This window comes from Clytia hemisphaerica, unplaced genomic scaffold (assembly GCF_902728285.1).
Source record: "Clytia hemisphaerica strain Z4C2 unplaced genomic scaffold, Clytia hemisphaerica genome assembly, whole genome shotgun sequence".
Taxonomy (NCBI): Eukaryota; Metazoa; Cnidaria; class Hydrozoa; order Leptothecata; family Clytiidae; genus Clytia; species Clytia hemisphaerica.
Window position 1 is genome coordinate 334,978 of NW_027104476.1, and position 16,838 is coordinate 351,815.

The window sequence follows — 16,838 nt, forward strand, 5'->3', positions numbered from 1 at the left end:
AAAAACTCCGATCAAAGATTTTGCTTAGCTGGGATTGGAAAGCTTGGTCCAGGGTATAGAAAGGTCAGTGTCTAAAACCAACCCCTTCCGCCATGGTTGTGTATTACGTCTCTGTTCTACGAAACATCCAATATGTCCAGTCAAATCACTGACAGAATACCATCGAATCCATCTCAATAAATCTGGTACTTAATTCATTTTCTCCAATGGGTGTTTCCTAACACAAGTTTAATGCATTTCTGCAGAGTACACTTAACTACAGCAAACGGTGCCCCATATCAACCCATTCGCTCAGAATCGGTGCAGCAACGACCACAGCTACGGCAGGGCTTCCAATATGGCTGATTTAACAACTCGGCCGGTGGAATAGCACGCGTCTTGAAACTTATATTCGCATTCCGGATAATATAATCCAAGAGACAGGGCAACTACTTTGCCGAACCTCAACTCTCGGACACAGACAAGAATGATTCTATATATTCTATATACCATAAATTATAGTAAAATTTTGATAGATCGATCTAAGTTCTGAGTAGTCTATCCATATTGTTCTTTCCTCATACGGTAGTTTTTTTTTGTTTTTTTTGTTCATTCATCATGGGTAGCCTCGCAGCCAGTATTGTCTGATACCTCCTAGTCCTCGTCCATGCGTTCTATTTCTCAATACTAAAGATGATACTAGTTTTTATGTTTGTTTTTTTCACTATCCTTCTAGGTCCTAATAAGATATATATTTTTTATGTCCACAATTTTTTTTATTTCCATAATACTTCATATGAATTTAATATATTAATATATTTAATTATACACCTTACTATATCACATAGTGCACGACTCATATCATAATCAGCTACAGGTCACACTTGATAGGTCCTATATTACGAATTTCAGGTCCTGGTCCATGCACTGCTCTGTGGTTATTATTGTCTGTACACTAGTTCGCCCAGTTACATATTTAATTTCGTCCTCTACTTGCTCCTACGGTGGTATTGGGGTCATTCCTTGGTCGCTTCTTTGGCGGTCGGTCACATGACTGTGACGTCTAGGCTACATAGGGCCTCTGTTTTAGACAAGCCGCCTGAGTTACATACTTCTATATATATAGCCTGTACTATGGGGCCTCTGTTAGAAGAGCCGCCCGAGTACCATACATTCTGTACCACAGGGCCTCTGTTAGACAAGCCGCCTGAGTACCATACTTTCTCTATAGTCTGTACTACGGGGCCTCTGGTAGACAAGCTGACCGGGTACCTTTTAGGAGTGACTCCAATATTCCGCCACACTTGTAGATAGCATAACTCAGATATATATTAGAATATACTACATCAGGGTCATAAGATTCGCTTTGTGTCAATTTCTTGTCTCCCGCCCACTAATTACAGCTATTCATTGTGAATTCATTAAGTCACACTGATATTTTTCCCATCCTAATATTTTAAAGTGTGGAAAATAAAAATGTTTCAATTTTCTTTTTCAAAGCAACAACAAGGGTTGCTTTTTCATAAATCTGTAAATAACAAAGATAACACAGGAAAAAATCAACAAATTATAGTGCATTCAGGGAATTCCCGGTAAAAAGCTACATTCTTTTAACAGTTCACAGTGAAATTTTAACGGTGAATTATTGAAAGATTGCAGCTATTCATCGTGAATTATTTTTATTTATATATCTAATCATTAATATTTTTCTATCGTAAAAATGTAACTGATAGTTGAATGAAAAAACTGAATGAAAAAAAGTTTTGATTTTATAGTTTGAAAATAACAGAAGTAACCAGCAGTAATCATGTCGTTTTAAATTGATTATTTTAAAAATAATCAACTGTATCAAATAAAATTGTTATGTTTTGTTTACATTACTACTAAGATAAAAGAGCAACAACCAATGTTATTGTAAATTTGCTTTAGCAGACTCGATCTTTAATACAACATTGCAACTATCAGCATTTGATGTATACTCGATATTTACAGCTTTCTTTTAAAGAAATTTGATGAACATTTCATCATTAACACAATCACCCACAAGAGCATCGAGGAATTTTCGTGGACAAGCAAATTTCATAGTGTTATTTGTTGCATTAAGTGCAGCATAAATGTGACATTTTCTACAATGTTGATATCTAAATCAGTAAATGTCTTTCCACAACATTCGAAGTTCTGATGAGCATTGGGTGTGATGATACTGCTGTATATTTTGCAGTGACATTGCATGTCTAAAGTGTTTGTTTCGATCATTGATATGATTCCAGATACAGAATTGGAATCAGCCACAGGAACGTTGATTCCTGGATCTTTGATTTCGATAATTACTGAATTCTCTGAAAGTTGCAGTTTTTTTCCCACCATAAGTAGATATAATGACATTTGCAATTTTGTAAACAATGTTCTCTTTCACAATTTCAATGTGGTCATCGTTGAAGAAAGTGATTGGTCCTGTGAAGGTTGACGTGTCAATGAAGACACCTTCCCGAAGATGTTGTCGTTTGAAGACACTAAAAGCTGCAGGTTTTAAATTGATGAGTTTGCCCACAATTGTAACTCTCTAATATAGGGAGCAGTGTATCCATCAAAGAATTGTTGCCCACAAGATGGAGGGAAACGCAGCTATACAAACAATTTCCATTTGGGAGAGAACTAAAACAAGAAAGAGAAATAATTTTTCATTATCGTGCAATTATAGTCTACTAACAGGTTCTGGTCGTTAATACAATCTGTTTGTTTACCTCAAAAAAGTGTGCGAAACTGCAATGAGTGAAAGCCCCTAGTTCACACAGCTCTTCTCCCCAACAAAAAAGTTTTTAACCAGTCAATCTCAAAAGATTAAAAATACCCTAATCCAAAGTCAAAATCACAAATTTACACTAAAATTTTTTCTATAACTTCAAAATAAAATCACAATAGTTGGTACTTTGTATCATATTAAATTTAAACTAATTCATCTCCTGTTCACCTTAAGCCAGACTAAACCGACAACTTTGATTGAGTGGCAAAACTGAAATTACGTAGCCCGATAGATAGATCAAATATCATGTCTTGAAAAAAAATCTCAAGATTGACCACACACGACACATTTTGAAAGAGAGGGAAGGGAGAAAAAAATTTCTCGTTGTTTTCTCGTAGCTAATTGCCAAAAATTATGACATAGGTAAAGAGAGAGAGAGGGGGAAGGGAAGCAGTTTTTCCTGCACTAATCAGATCAGTATTGCTAGCATACTACAGCCAAAAATAATGAAAATAAATACTACATACCTTATGGGTTTGACTCCCCTTGCAATTGATTTTGGAAGAAAACCATATGAAGAAAAACAAACATTGATAACACCTTTCTCGACAAGATTCAACAAATTTGGACTCCTAACTTTCAAGCAGCACAACTTTTTCAACTCATTAAAGTTTTTCAAAATACTCTCATGATTTTCAAGCAGAATGGCAGCTCTCAAATCACGAGTGACTACTCTCCATGGTGAATTTGGAAGAGATCGAAAATGTGCAGGCTTCAAATTCTTCAGACTTTGCGACAAAATAGATAAAATCAGGACTGTCTATTCTGTTTTTTCTTCTCCAATCATCCAAAGCCATTTGACGAGTCTTGACACTAACGAATGATCCGGAAAAACAACTTCGGGTAGGCTAAAAAAAAGCTGCGACAAAAAAGACTCCGGAGCATACCCTGCGAGTGCATGTTTCGCAGGGGTGTTGCACCGCCCTGCAATTTGTACTAGTTTTGTCCTTATTTTGAATTCTTATATGATCCGTGTAATAAAGCACGACAGCTACGCCACCACACACAAAACCTTCAACGATTCAACGAGAAGATATCATTGTTATTGGCTGAACAAAAAAGCCAATCGAAGTTAAACTGAGTTACATATATTGTCAAAGCATTTTGAACATCATTTTGAACGACTCCAAGATAGATAATTAAAAAAAATCTACTTTTCAGGGCTGCACGTTTGATAAGTGACTTAAATACTTTGATCCCCCGTCCAGTCCTAAAGGCTTATCTTCAAAATTATATTTTTGTGGTGTAGAACGACATTTTGAACGAAATATTGTTATGTTGTCTTTTTTAACTTTTGCCAGACCTAAGCTTAAAGATAAAATCTGCTGGTGATAATGGTTTTTCCTCTTTTTTTTCAGTCGGCGGAAGAAAAAACTTTGTCCTGTATGCCAAGAAGCTACACGCTTGACCTCTCAAAAAACGTTACAGAATCTCACGGCTGGTCAAGAACTTCTTCTAAAGTTGCACTAGGTCTATTTGGGTTGCGGAAAAAGCAGACGCCAACTAAATCAAGGAAATACCATCATAACATCAAGCCCTTTTTCGGATTGCAACGCCACTACGAAGAATCCTGGAGAGTAGCCAAGGGGTAAAGCATCACTTGAAAATTACCGACGATACTTATAAGAAAATGTTAAAGTTGTTCAAGCCGTACAACCCAGCTCTTCTGGTAGCAAAATATCATGGCGGGTCACCATTGAAAGCTGCAGGTGTAGTGAAAAATAGAAAGAAGAAAAATAAATAATCGGTGACAAACAAACGGGGAGATCGAAAAGAAGAAAAATATCTTGAGAAAAGAGGGTACTGTGTTCTTCCACTGATTATAAAAATTCAAAAGAAATGTGTATGATGGTGTTTCACTGGTGTGTGGGTCTTGAGTGGAAGATAGTTTGGAAGCTTTAGTGTTTGATAGACAGGTACGAGCCGGGAAGTATTGTATCCATTTGGTGACTAACTTTCTTGGGGTTTTTCTTGTTCCTTATGGTAATAAAAATATTTTAAGCTTCTGGGCCACCTGGATTTCTCACCTGGGTATCCATAATGGCGGATTTTTGGTGACCCCCATAGGCAAAACTGAAAATTCTTCCAACCCGAATATAGGCTTATCATATATCAATCGATCGGAAATTTGATACTGATTAATTTTGAGAAACAAAGTTGGGTCTGAAACTTTCCTATCTCGGGATATAAATCACTTTCGTTTTCTCAGGTTTGGCTGCAGTTGTAGGCGGGCTTTCATGGAGTGATGCAATTCTTTTAGTCATGTCTCAAGAAATATGCTTTGAAACATATCAAAACTTTATGTGCTCTTAGAAAAGGCATTAAAAATTGTTTTTGCAAATTTTCAATAAGTTTGCAGTAAAAATGTATATTTTACAGACCAGAGTACAATTTCCTTACCTTACTCTTTTCTCTCAAAATTGGCCTTTTTGTCTGAAATGAAAGAGTGAAACGATTCTTAACAAGGTTTAGAGCCACTATACTCAGAGCAGCTCAGAGAGGTACTTGGGGAATATATTCGGGCTGAATGTGTCTGGTCAGCACTTTATAAGTTTTTTTGGTAAGATTTGATCCCAAAAACTGTGAAATTTCCAAGCTATTACTCAAAGATTTGATAAAGTCTCTCATTGTATCTCGGCATTAAACAAATTTGAACCTTATTCCTTAGTTTGACACATGTAATTAAGAACACATGTAAATCGTTGTGTGTATTTTACAGAGCAGAATTAAGGTTATATTGCCCTAAAATGTTTAGACTTACCATGGAAAAACCCGAGCTGGAGTATTTTACTGAGTATAATCTGTCAAAATTCTCTAATTCCTATATATTTATTATTCATGTAACGAGAAATCTGTGTAGCCTGTCTTTGAGACACTAAGCCTGGATAACCATGTATGCACGAGACGTCAGACCCAACGACCTCACGTGGTATAGGTTTGTCCTAGAAAAGTAGCATTTACTTTTCATTAAGTGAAACACAGCACCGAGTTGGAGTTAGTCCTGATCTCCTAGACGACGGTCAATACTTGGTACACTACTGCTCCTTCACATGGGATAGATCATAACTGGACGTCTATCTTCCATTGTGTCTTTGAAGTGAGCTTCGTTGCCGCCTGTATTTTAAAATTGGCAAAAAAAATCCGACAATATTCCGTCACAATGCTATTTCTTTGAATTACAGGTAAAATGATTGATAGATAGCTCGATAGCTTGAAAATCTATACTTTAATCATAGAAATTTTAGCGAGACTAATTTTAGCGTATATTAGCGAGTCAGGAAAATCTTGATTTTTTTGGATTTATTTTAACGAATCACGAATTCAAAAAATTTTGCGTAGATAAATTTTAGCAAATACCTGTCTGACAAAAAATTTTGCGTGGATTAATTTTGGCGAGGGCAATGATTTTGGAGACAAAATTAATGCACGAAATGTTTCCCTGAAAAAAGTTTCATCCTTTTCAATGCATTCGCATGTCTTTGTAACATATATCTTGACTGAGAACAGATAAATTTGGAAATTTACGCCCCCTTCCCCGGTTACTAGTTTTTGAAAAATTATGAAAATGATAAAAAATGAAAGAAAAACATACTGAATTTATTTCAGCGTATCAGCTTTTCGAAAAATTTCGCGCGGATAAATTTTAGCGATCTGTCGATTCGGCGTGTTTTAGCGAGATTTATTTTAGCGAAAATAGGGAAAACTTGCTAAAACGCTAAAATTAGTTTCGCTAAAATTTATACGATTAAAATATATTAATACGCTAAAACGTGTGTGTTTACAAAGTTTTGTAAAAAGTTTTCGAAAATCTAACAAAGCTCTACAATGTCTCTTCTTCATGGCGTGGAAATTTTCTCTCCTTTCTTTTATAAAAACAAAAAATTATCATTAATCGGCAGCTATCTTTCTTCCGTTAGGGTTTTTTTAGATGTATAGCGATTTGCTGGATTGGGACACGGAGCGTGCCAGGCTGCGCATACGGCTAGTTACTCTTAAGTCACAAAATGATTATTTTCAAAATTTTAATACGCTGAAATGGAGAATTTCAACTGCGTTTATACTTTTGAATCACTTTCCAATTTGTTTTTTTATTGACTTGAAAAAAAAAAGTATGCCAAAGTTGAGAGCCTGTGTCATAAGAATATCATAATTTGAATCCTATGCTCTCGATCTTATATGCTCAATATTATTTTTGAGACAAAAGTTTTGATAAATGACGATTATTTCGCATCTGTTATCTTTGTTATGATATAGATAAAAGACTTGGGAAGAGTAGAACAACAGAGACTTTTGTCGAAGTTTTGATGTTGTTAGCAAGGTATTCTCAAGGTAAATCATTTAAAAATTTATTGTTTCATTCTATGTTTTAACAAGGCGGCGACGAAGGTAGCAGTGCTTTCTACGAAATTAAAAAGGAGAAGGCTGTCCAGTCGTTTACATGTTTATGTTCTGATGAAGCCACAGAAACCAGATGATTAAAAATAAAACCTTAAAACCTCATGAGGGGAAAGGAAAATGGAATCACCATCTTCAAGCAATGTCCGAAACAAATAACAATTTTAAAATCAAGATTTCTTAATATTATACTTAGATTTTTGTAAGAAAACAAGGATGATTTTGACATAGCTTAAGAGGAAAAGGGAAGCATTATTTTATGTGGCAATAACTTCTTGAAAGCGCATTTAGTTATTCCTAGAGTCTGGCTTCTTCAACTAGCTGAAGGTGTTGTGTGTTGCATTCATGTAGTTAAAACGGATATACAATGTATATACAATGATGCATTGGACCATTATACGCCTCTTATAATTGTAACAGTAACCAGCATAGCCCTAAGCAGGTTCACGCAAATATAGCTCCATCACTAGGCTTCCATTACAATGGCCTAGGGTTATTGCCTCTCGAAGCCATATTATGCCAAGGTTTTGTGACCCTACAAACGACACAGATTCTAAGCCCTCTAAATCTCGTTACATGCATTAATAATAAAGATGAATTGGTGCATTTTGACGGATTAAACTCAGTAAGTTCGGGTATTTCTGTAGTAATCCAAAGCGTTTTAGGACAAGACAAGCTCCTAGAGGCACTAAGTCTAGTCCGTAAAATACACTGCAGCGATTTACATTATTCATAATTCTTTGCATTAGTCAATCTAAAGAACAGAAGGTTCTCGTTTAATGTTGAGATGCAATGAGAGAATTTTTCAGCAATTGCTTGGTAATTTTACCGTTTTCGTGTTTTCGGGATCACTTCTTACTGTAAATCATACTTATAAAGTGCTGACCGGACACATTTAGCCCTTTTGTTGCTAAGTACCCCTCTGAGTAAGATTATAAAGAAGTGATTGGCTCTAAACCCTATTGGGAAATATTTCACTCATTCATTTCAGAGAAAAAGACCAATTTTGAGAGAAAAATATTTTTTTCGACGGTAAGGAAATTGTACTCTGGTCTGTAAAATACACATTTTTACTGAAAACTTATTGAAAATTTGCACAAACAATTTTTAATGCCTTTTCTAGAAGCACATAAAGTTTTGATATGTTTAAAATTATATTTCTTGAGATATGACTAAAAGAATTGCCTCACTCCATGAAAGCCCGCCTACAACTGCAGCCAGACCTGAGAAAACGAAAGTGATTTATATCCCGAGATATTTTTTTTGACGGACGGACGGATATATTTAATTCACTTTTAACCTCCTTTATCTTAAAATCTCATAACCGATTTTCTGACTATGGTCAGAGCCCTTAATTGTGTCAAGAATCGGTGGATTAATTTTCGCGAATTTCAGTCTTTTTCGGGAAAAGTAGTTTCAATTATCCACCTAATAAGGTGACTTAATAGACTTAATAACATTAAACGAAAAGACCCCTCTAACATCAACAAATATAATTACAACCAACAGCGAAACCGATGCTTATATCTCCTGAGAAACACTAAAAGAAGATTTAATGAATCTCTGGATGAAAAGCAAATCACTGACAATAAAAGATTTTGGAAAACTGTGCGCCCTTTTTTCTCTAATAAAGGACCAATAAGTGGTAAAATAACCTTAGTCGAAAATGATGAACTGATTAAAGATGATAAAGAAATTGGAAAAATGTTTAATGAGTTCTTCATAAATATCACTGAAAAATTAGATCTCAATCAACCACCAACAGAACCAGTGCCTCTCAATGAACTTTCTGATAATATTCTTCAAAATGAAATAATGCTTTTTAGAAACCACCCTAGTATACTCAAAATAAAAGAAAAGGTATCAAACAATGAAAACTCCTTCAAGTTTAGAAACACCACCGAAGACGAAGTAGAGAAGATAATTAGTAACCTTAAGACAAATAAGTCTCAAGCGGAAAATGATATACCAGCGAAAATAATTAAAAAATACTCTCACTTATTTGCAAACTGCTTCTCTATAAGCATAAATGACTCCTTCAGCTCAGGTATTTTTCCCAACATTTCCAAGTTCGCGACAGTCACCCCAGTCTACAAGAAAAATTCTAAAAACGATAAAAGTAACTATAGACCAATAAGTATACTGCCGGTAATATCCAAAATTTACGAAAGAGTATATCACAATCAAATATCAGAATACTTTGAGCACTACTTTGATGAACAACAATGTGGTTTCAGGAAAGGATATTCCACTCAAACCTCTCTTCTCCCAATGGAAGAGCTCTGGAAGCTAGCCAATGACAAAAAAGATGTTTTTGGGGCACTGCTCATCGACCTTTCTAAGACCTTTGACTGCATGTGCCACAAATTACTTGTAGCAAAGATCAGTGCATACGGGTTCGATGACCTTTCCACTGGGTTAGTCAAGAGTTATCTAGAAAATAGGCAACAAAGGACAAAAGTAGGCAACGGACTGAGTAACTGGATCAAGATCAAGGATGGTGTTCCCCAGGGATCAATCCTTGGCCCTCTGTTTTTCAATATTTATATCTGTGACCTCTTTTTCATCATTGAGGATACTAAGGTTGCGAATTATGCGGACGATACGACACCCTATGTTAGTGCTCCTACCTGGACTGAAGTAAGTGGTAAACTAAGCTCTGTAGCAGAAAAAATCTTCACATGGCTTTCGATTAATCAAATGGTTGGTAATGCTGACAAATGTCAGCTAATAGTTAACATCATTGACGACTCGCTCTATCTAAATATTAGAGAAGAAACTGTTTTCAATACCAAAACGTCAAAGATTCTTGGAGTAACCTTCGATAATCTTTTGACGTTTGAATCGCATATAGAAAATCTTTGCAAGAAAGCTAGTTTGAAAATAACCGCCTTAGCCAGAATGAGCACATATCTCACTTTAGAAAAAAAGAAACGCTTGATGAATGCTTTCATTAAATGCCACTTCAATTACTGTCCTCTCATATGGATGTTTCATAGCAGAGCTCTAGAGGATAAAATCAACAATCTACATAAAAGATGCTTGAGAATCGTTTACTCAGACTACAACTCATCATTCGATGATCTGTTGAAACTTGACAACGGTTCCACCTTCCATCAACGAGCAATTCAATCCTTATCCACAGAGCTTTTTAAATCAAAACTCAATGAATCGGAAAGTAAAATATTTATCAAAAACCAATGTAAGATCAAAACGAGAAAAAGGAATTCCTTTCGTAGTAGAGTAGTTGAAAGTGAAATGAATGGAAAATCGTCTTTAGCTTTCCTGGGACCTAAAATCTGGGCTACCCTTCCCGATGACTTTAAAAAACTTAAAAACCTGGATGAATTTAAAAAAGAAATCAAGCAATGGAGGCCCACTACTTGTCCTTGCCGAAACTGTCGCACTTTTATCCATGGCGTTGGTTTCATTGATTGAATTTAAATTAATTTGTAAATAATAGTTGATCTTGAGTATCAACCTTCTAGATAGATTTGTAATTAATAGTTGATATTGATTAGCCTCGAGCTAAGTACACATTGTACTACTTTGCATCAACTTTAAAGAAAAGAAACATAAACATAAACATAAACAGGTACGTGAGCAAAATAACGTAAAAAATAAAAGTTTCATTTATATTTACAGTTGTTTCTTCGCACCAGTCGTTCAATACTTTCATCCAGGTTCCAAGATCGGTTCTACTCTCTGCGAAAAATGAAACTGCCTTGACTGATCTCCTGTTTGTACATTTTGAGCATCTCCTGTAAATTTAGGAACAGAGTAAGAATATCAAAAAAATTGTCAATCGGCAAATTCCTGTTTATTGAAATTTATAAAAAAACCTGGTAATAAAAAATTGTAGCTCGTTAGAAAAATAGACCTGTTACAATGAAATCGTTTCGTAAAGTTTAAGTAGATCTTTCTTAAAATCATGATCGAACAATCTGATTTTCGTAATTTTTGGATCCTGCTGAACAGATTTCAGCCTTGGAGAGATTTTTTTTTTAGGTCTGAAAAAGTTACCGTTACTGTTCTCACATACCAGTACCCTTCCTTGCCTAAGTATCGCCCGGGGGGAGCCTAGATCCTTGTCGAAAAAACTTTCCTTTCCTTAAGGTCCTCAAGGAACCGTCCCCCAATTTTTTACTTGAAATTATGGAAATCTACTTGTATTAATGATCAATGATTACGAATGTTTTTCTTCATCAATTGATATCAAATAAGGACTATTTGTGTTATGCACCATTCGAAAGGTTAGCTATTGGAGAATCAGAAAAACTGTACCAAGACTTATGGCCCTCCAAAGAAGGGGCAGTGTGGCCTCGAGGGTGATAATTTCAAAGGGGGTATGGCCTAAGAAAATGGGCATATCTCATCAAATGCATGATGTATGGTCATGAAACTTTCCAGATATGTTTTAAATATGTCAAAATATATTTAAGGAAAATTTTGGGTCGGTGACGTGATCAGTGTGTAATTTACAGACCAGAATATTGTCGAAAATAATGACATTGACACATGTATTTTACAGACCAGATTTGGAAAAAAATGGCTTAAATTTACGTTTTGACAACTTTTTTCAATCACTTTTCAACTTTTTTCCAACTTGAAGGGAATGAACATTCTTCTGAAAAAGAAGAAATAAATTCAGAAAGACTCAAAATGTTCAGTTCTAATATGGTGTATTTTACAGACCAGAGATTTTACTAGAAGCCACTAATTAGAGACAAATACTGCTATTTGGATTCTTTCTTATTTTTAATAAGGATTTTGACAGCTTGCTTTTGTGTCAGAGATTTTTGCAGCTGCTCTCCACTTTTCTAGAACGTGTGAAAAAGTTCTTATTTGTTTAGCTTAAAGATTGAAGCTACAGTAGTTGATTATAAAAAAGATGTTTAGTAGAACTTGTACTTGAAAGATTTTCATTTTTTTCAAAGAAAAATATTATTGATTTTAAAATGAAAGGTGAAAAAAGAAAGCGAAATTCAAGTGAATTGGAAGAAAATAACGATCCAAATTATGTGCCAAGAAGTCAGTAGAAGACACAGATTGTGGAGCGGCTTTTGAAAAAGGAAACATTTCAAACCTGGTAAATAACCTCGTATCTTATATCTAAAAAACTAATTTCTTCGCTAATCAACCTCATTATCTCAAGGCCAATTATACTGTCGTTTTATTTCCTCTTTGAGCTGTTATGAATTGCGTTTGACTTAAATGGTTTCTATTTAATTTAATATCAGAATGGCTGTTTCATTCATTGCAAAATAACCAATTCGGCTTTGACAAATTTGAAAAATGAAGACACTTGGAAAACGATCGTACAAGCTGCCAAAATTTGTTCTTACAAAATTGTTATTGATTTGGCTGAATCTTATGGGACTGATATGCCTCCTGAATTCAGTTATCATAGAGAATATCACCAAATGTTTATTCACAAGAGAATGTTAGACCGAATTAAGGGTAGTTCAAAACTGGAGAAAGAGAAAGAGCAACGAGAAGAAAAAGATATTTACGGTTCGATAAACTCATGTAATGGCTACTTGTCAAACGCTGAAACACTAGCAACACAAGCTTCAACTGCGCAGTTGAGAAGCTCTTTTGAAACACCGCCTTCCACATCCACTAGTTCCAACACGCTACTCCCCGATTTTGTGTATTATCTGCAATCGAAAGGTGAAATACATAAAACGTAAGCAAGAACGTCTACGCACGTGTCAAGTGAAAGCAATGGCACAAAAACGTGCCACAGAAAAAAGAAGACTATCAAATGCTGTCATTATTAGCAACACTTACCCTCTCTTCTGCTCTAGGGAAATATCACCCATCCTGTTATCAAGAGTACGCACGCCCGAAAAGTGCAACGAATTAAAAAGATGCTGTTATTGAGGCATACAAGAGAATAGAACTTGAAGCATTTCATCTCGTCATCAAGAAATGTCATCAGATGATATGCCAACAAGATATCCTGAAAATGCAGGAGTTGACATGTATTATGTGTGAGCACTTGCGTGTAAGTGGAATTTTGATTTCTAACTCCACAAAGAAAAATCTGCGTAGGAACATTGAACGAAAGTAACATTTATAAATGTATCAGGTGTACTCTTTCTGTATCCATCTAACATAACAACAGAGAAAATCTTTCAAGTGTTGTACACATCTCAAGATAATGACCATGTTATTAATCAGAAAAGAGATCACTGAAATGAAAGATGAGATACCCTGGCCTCCAAAACCTGAAGATCTTGAACCAGATGCATTCCATATTCCACGTCAATTGGAAAGATTTCTTCTCTTTTTATTCGGCAACAAATCATCCGAAGAAGCGAGTAGCCAAAATGCAAGATACCAACACTCCATGGCCCAAGACCTCATTTACACTGTTACTGCTGGAAGAGTAAAAACTCCAAAGAGCCTTCTGTTACAATGTGTGGTCAAATCGCTCACTAACAACACCGAAATCATAACAATTCTTAATCGTCTGGGTCACGGTGTATCGTATTCCACTTTGTCGGAGATGTTAATAGAAAATGCTTACAAAATCGCTGATCAACAAGAATTCGCAGATGTGATTCTCCCTGAAACACTTGCCAAGGTTTTATTTGCAATATATGTTGCTGATAACATCGACAGAAACGAAGAAACGTTATCGGGTAATTTCTTACATTTCATTTGTACTATCGGTGATCCTATTAAAATAAAAATTGAATATATCAGCTACCTCCACGTCAGAAGTATGCAAAGTTTCATTTTCCAGCAATTAAATTCTACTTTCAGAAGCACAAGATTTATTAGAAAACAGGGGCTTTACAGCATCCCAGTAATGTACGAATACGAACTCTAACATTTGCAACTCAAAATGCCAGAAGCTTAAAACAGAACGATAAAATTAATGAACTGATTACTTCTATGAGAGAAAGAAATATTTTTGCTACATGTATTCAAGAGACTTGAGCTAAATGGTTATTATTTTCTTGGCACTGGCCTTGATTCGAAACGTTCCCGCCGCGGAGAACAAGGTGTCGGGTTCATGTTGAACCCACTTGCTAGTAATGGGTGGAAAGCAGCTGGTTACGAAATGTGTAATGAGTTTGGTGCGAGAGTAATGGCTATTCGTTTACTTTTAAAGGACGAATCTAATAATGACGTTTGAGTTTACATAGTAACTGCATACGCACCTGTCGGAAACGCCAAACAACATGTATGGGATGATTCTCTAGAGCGCCTCGAACTCTGTATCAAACGAAAACGCAAAAATGATGTTTTAATACTCGGATGCGACACAAACTCCAGTATGGGCACTGTACTAAATAACAAGGACTCCAACACCATCTCTATCGGTAAATTTGGTCTTCCTCATCGGAATCGTTCAGGTATACGTTTCAATTTGTTTCTTGAAATAAACGGACTGATTGCATTGACTACATACTTCAGAAAGAAGAAGTATGCAACTTGGTCACATCCCAGGTCGAAACTACCACACCAAATAGACCATATTAATTGTCAGAAAAGTGACTTTAAAAGATTTACCGATGCTTTCTCGACTAAGCCCCTCATAGACAGTGATCGTTGTGCTGTCAAAGGCAAGATTCGACTCTTCTCTCCTTACAAAAAGAAAATTTGTACTCCTCGACTAAAGATGGTCCGTCTTGATACTGACGCTCTTAACAACCCCCAAATTCGAAACATTTTCTGTGCAAGTACTTTTGCTTCTTTTCAAAACGAAACCGACGGGAATAGCTACAATCGTTTGGAGTGTGCGATCTCCAAAGCAGCCAACACAGAGTTACCAAAGAAAGCCCGCAACCAACCCGGATGGTTACGCCCACGAGTTGACAAGATTGATAGACGCTAGAAACTCTGCAACTTCTTCCCAAATAAACCGACCTACAAAATCCACTACGAAACGCTTGAAGAGCTGTCGTAGGGCTCTGAAATCCGCCATTAACTGTGCCAAAAATGAATGGATTAAGAATATTTGCCAAGGCATTCATGATAAAGATGCCTCCAATCGAGGAACCAAAATTTGTTGGGACAAAGTAAAAACACTTCAAAAGGGACTTGTCAAACCCAAACCGCCACAGGAAAAAATTATGAAAAAAGTTGACGGATCTAAATGCTCAACTTCCGCTGAAAACGCTGAAGTTTTCAGGACCCATTTTGAACAACTCTATGGTCGTACCCCAGTATTTGATGAAACTGTTATCGATTTGCTTGAGCAGAAAGCCACGCTTACCGACGTCTGTCTTAGCCCCTCTGACGAGAGGATTCGCAAAGCTACAAATCACTTGAAAAATAATTCTCCAGGCGAATCAGGACTCTCTCCTCAAAAGCCCTTACCTACGACAACGCTACCTTCTCCATCCTGAAAAACATTCTTGTTGACTTTTGGGAAAATGAATTACCTCCTAAACAATGGGAGACTGGTCTGCTGAAAATATTACTGAAGAAAGGAGATCTTTCCAATCCTGGTAATTACAGAGGTATAATGCTGCTTGAGACTGTATACAAGATTTCTGCTAAAATTATTCACTCGCGTCTTCAACCAATAATGGAAAGCCTCGACCATGAGGCCCAGTGTGGATTTCGTTCTGGTAGAGGCTGTTGCGACGCAGTCTTTGCCGTCAAGCTCGCACTCAAAAAAAGAAGAGACCATAGCAAGGAAACATGGGTTTTGTTTTTAGACCTGGTGAAAGCTTTTGACAGAGTGTCTAGAGACTTACTATGGCGTATCCTTGATCGTTTTGGAGTTCCGTTCAAACTCGTTTCTATCCTAAAATCTCTTCACAATAACATTAATGTCAAATTTACAGTTGACGACATAACCCATAACCTGAACTGTGTAATAGGTGTCAAACAAGGTAATATTCTCGGTCCCGTTCTGTTCACCTTTTTCATTGCCGCCGTAATGATCACCTGGAGAAGAAGCGTTGACCGTCCGTTATGCGTTTTCCGTACCAAAAATGACTTTGTTCTGACAGGGAGAAAACCTACCACCAAAGGGGATGATTTCCCGTTCGATGATTCTGAATATGCTGACGATACAGCAGTATTATTCGAATCCAGAGATGATGTTGAAACCTTCTGTCCGTTGCTCATAAAGCATTTTCAGAGGTTCGGAATGGAAGTGCACATCGGCGATGTACGAAACCCAAACAAGCCTTCGAAAACTGAAATTCTTTTTGTTGGAGCACCAAGGACGCTCTACACAACCCCTGAATCTTTTGATAACACAAATCTTGAGCCCATCCGCCTAGATGACAACTGTTTCTTACCGATCGTCGATCAGTTTTGCTACCTTGGCACAATAATCTCGAGGAACTGTACTGATGAAGCGGATGTAAATAATAGAATACGTAAGGCTAGTAACGCATTCGGAGCTTTACGTAAGAGTGTCCTGTCCAACTCACACATATCTCTATCCGTCAAAAGTTCTGTTTACGGAGGGCTTATCTTACCAATCCTCTTATACGGATCTGAATCGTGGTGTCTAACTGAAAAATTGTTTAACCTTCTACGCGTATTCCACCGACGATGTGTTCGATCGATGTGTGGTGTTACAATGAAACATGTTTTCGAGCTTCGTTTAACTAATGATGAGTTATTGAATAAGTTAAATCTTTTATCGATTGATAGTTATGTTTACAAACGGCAGCTCCGATGG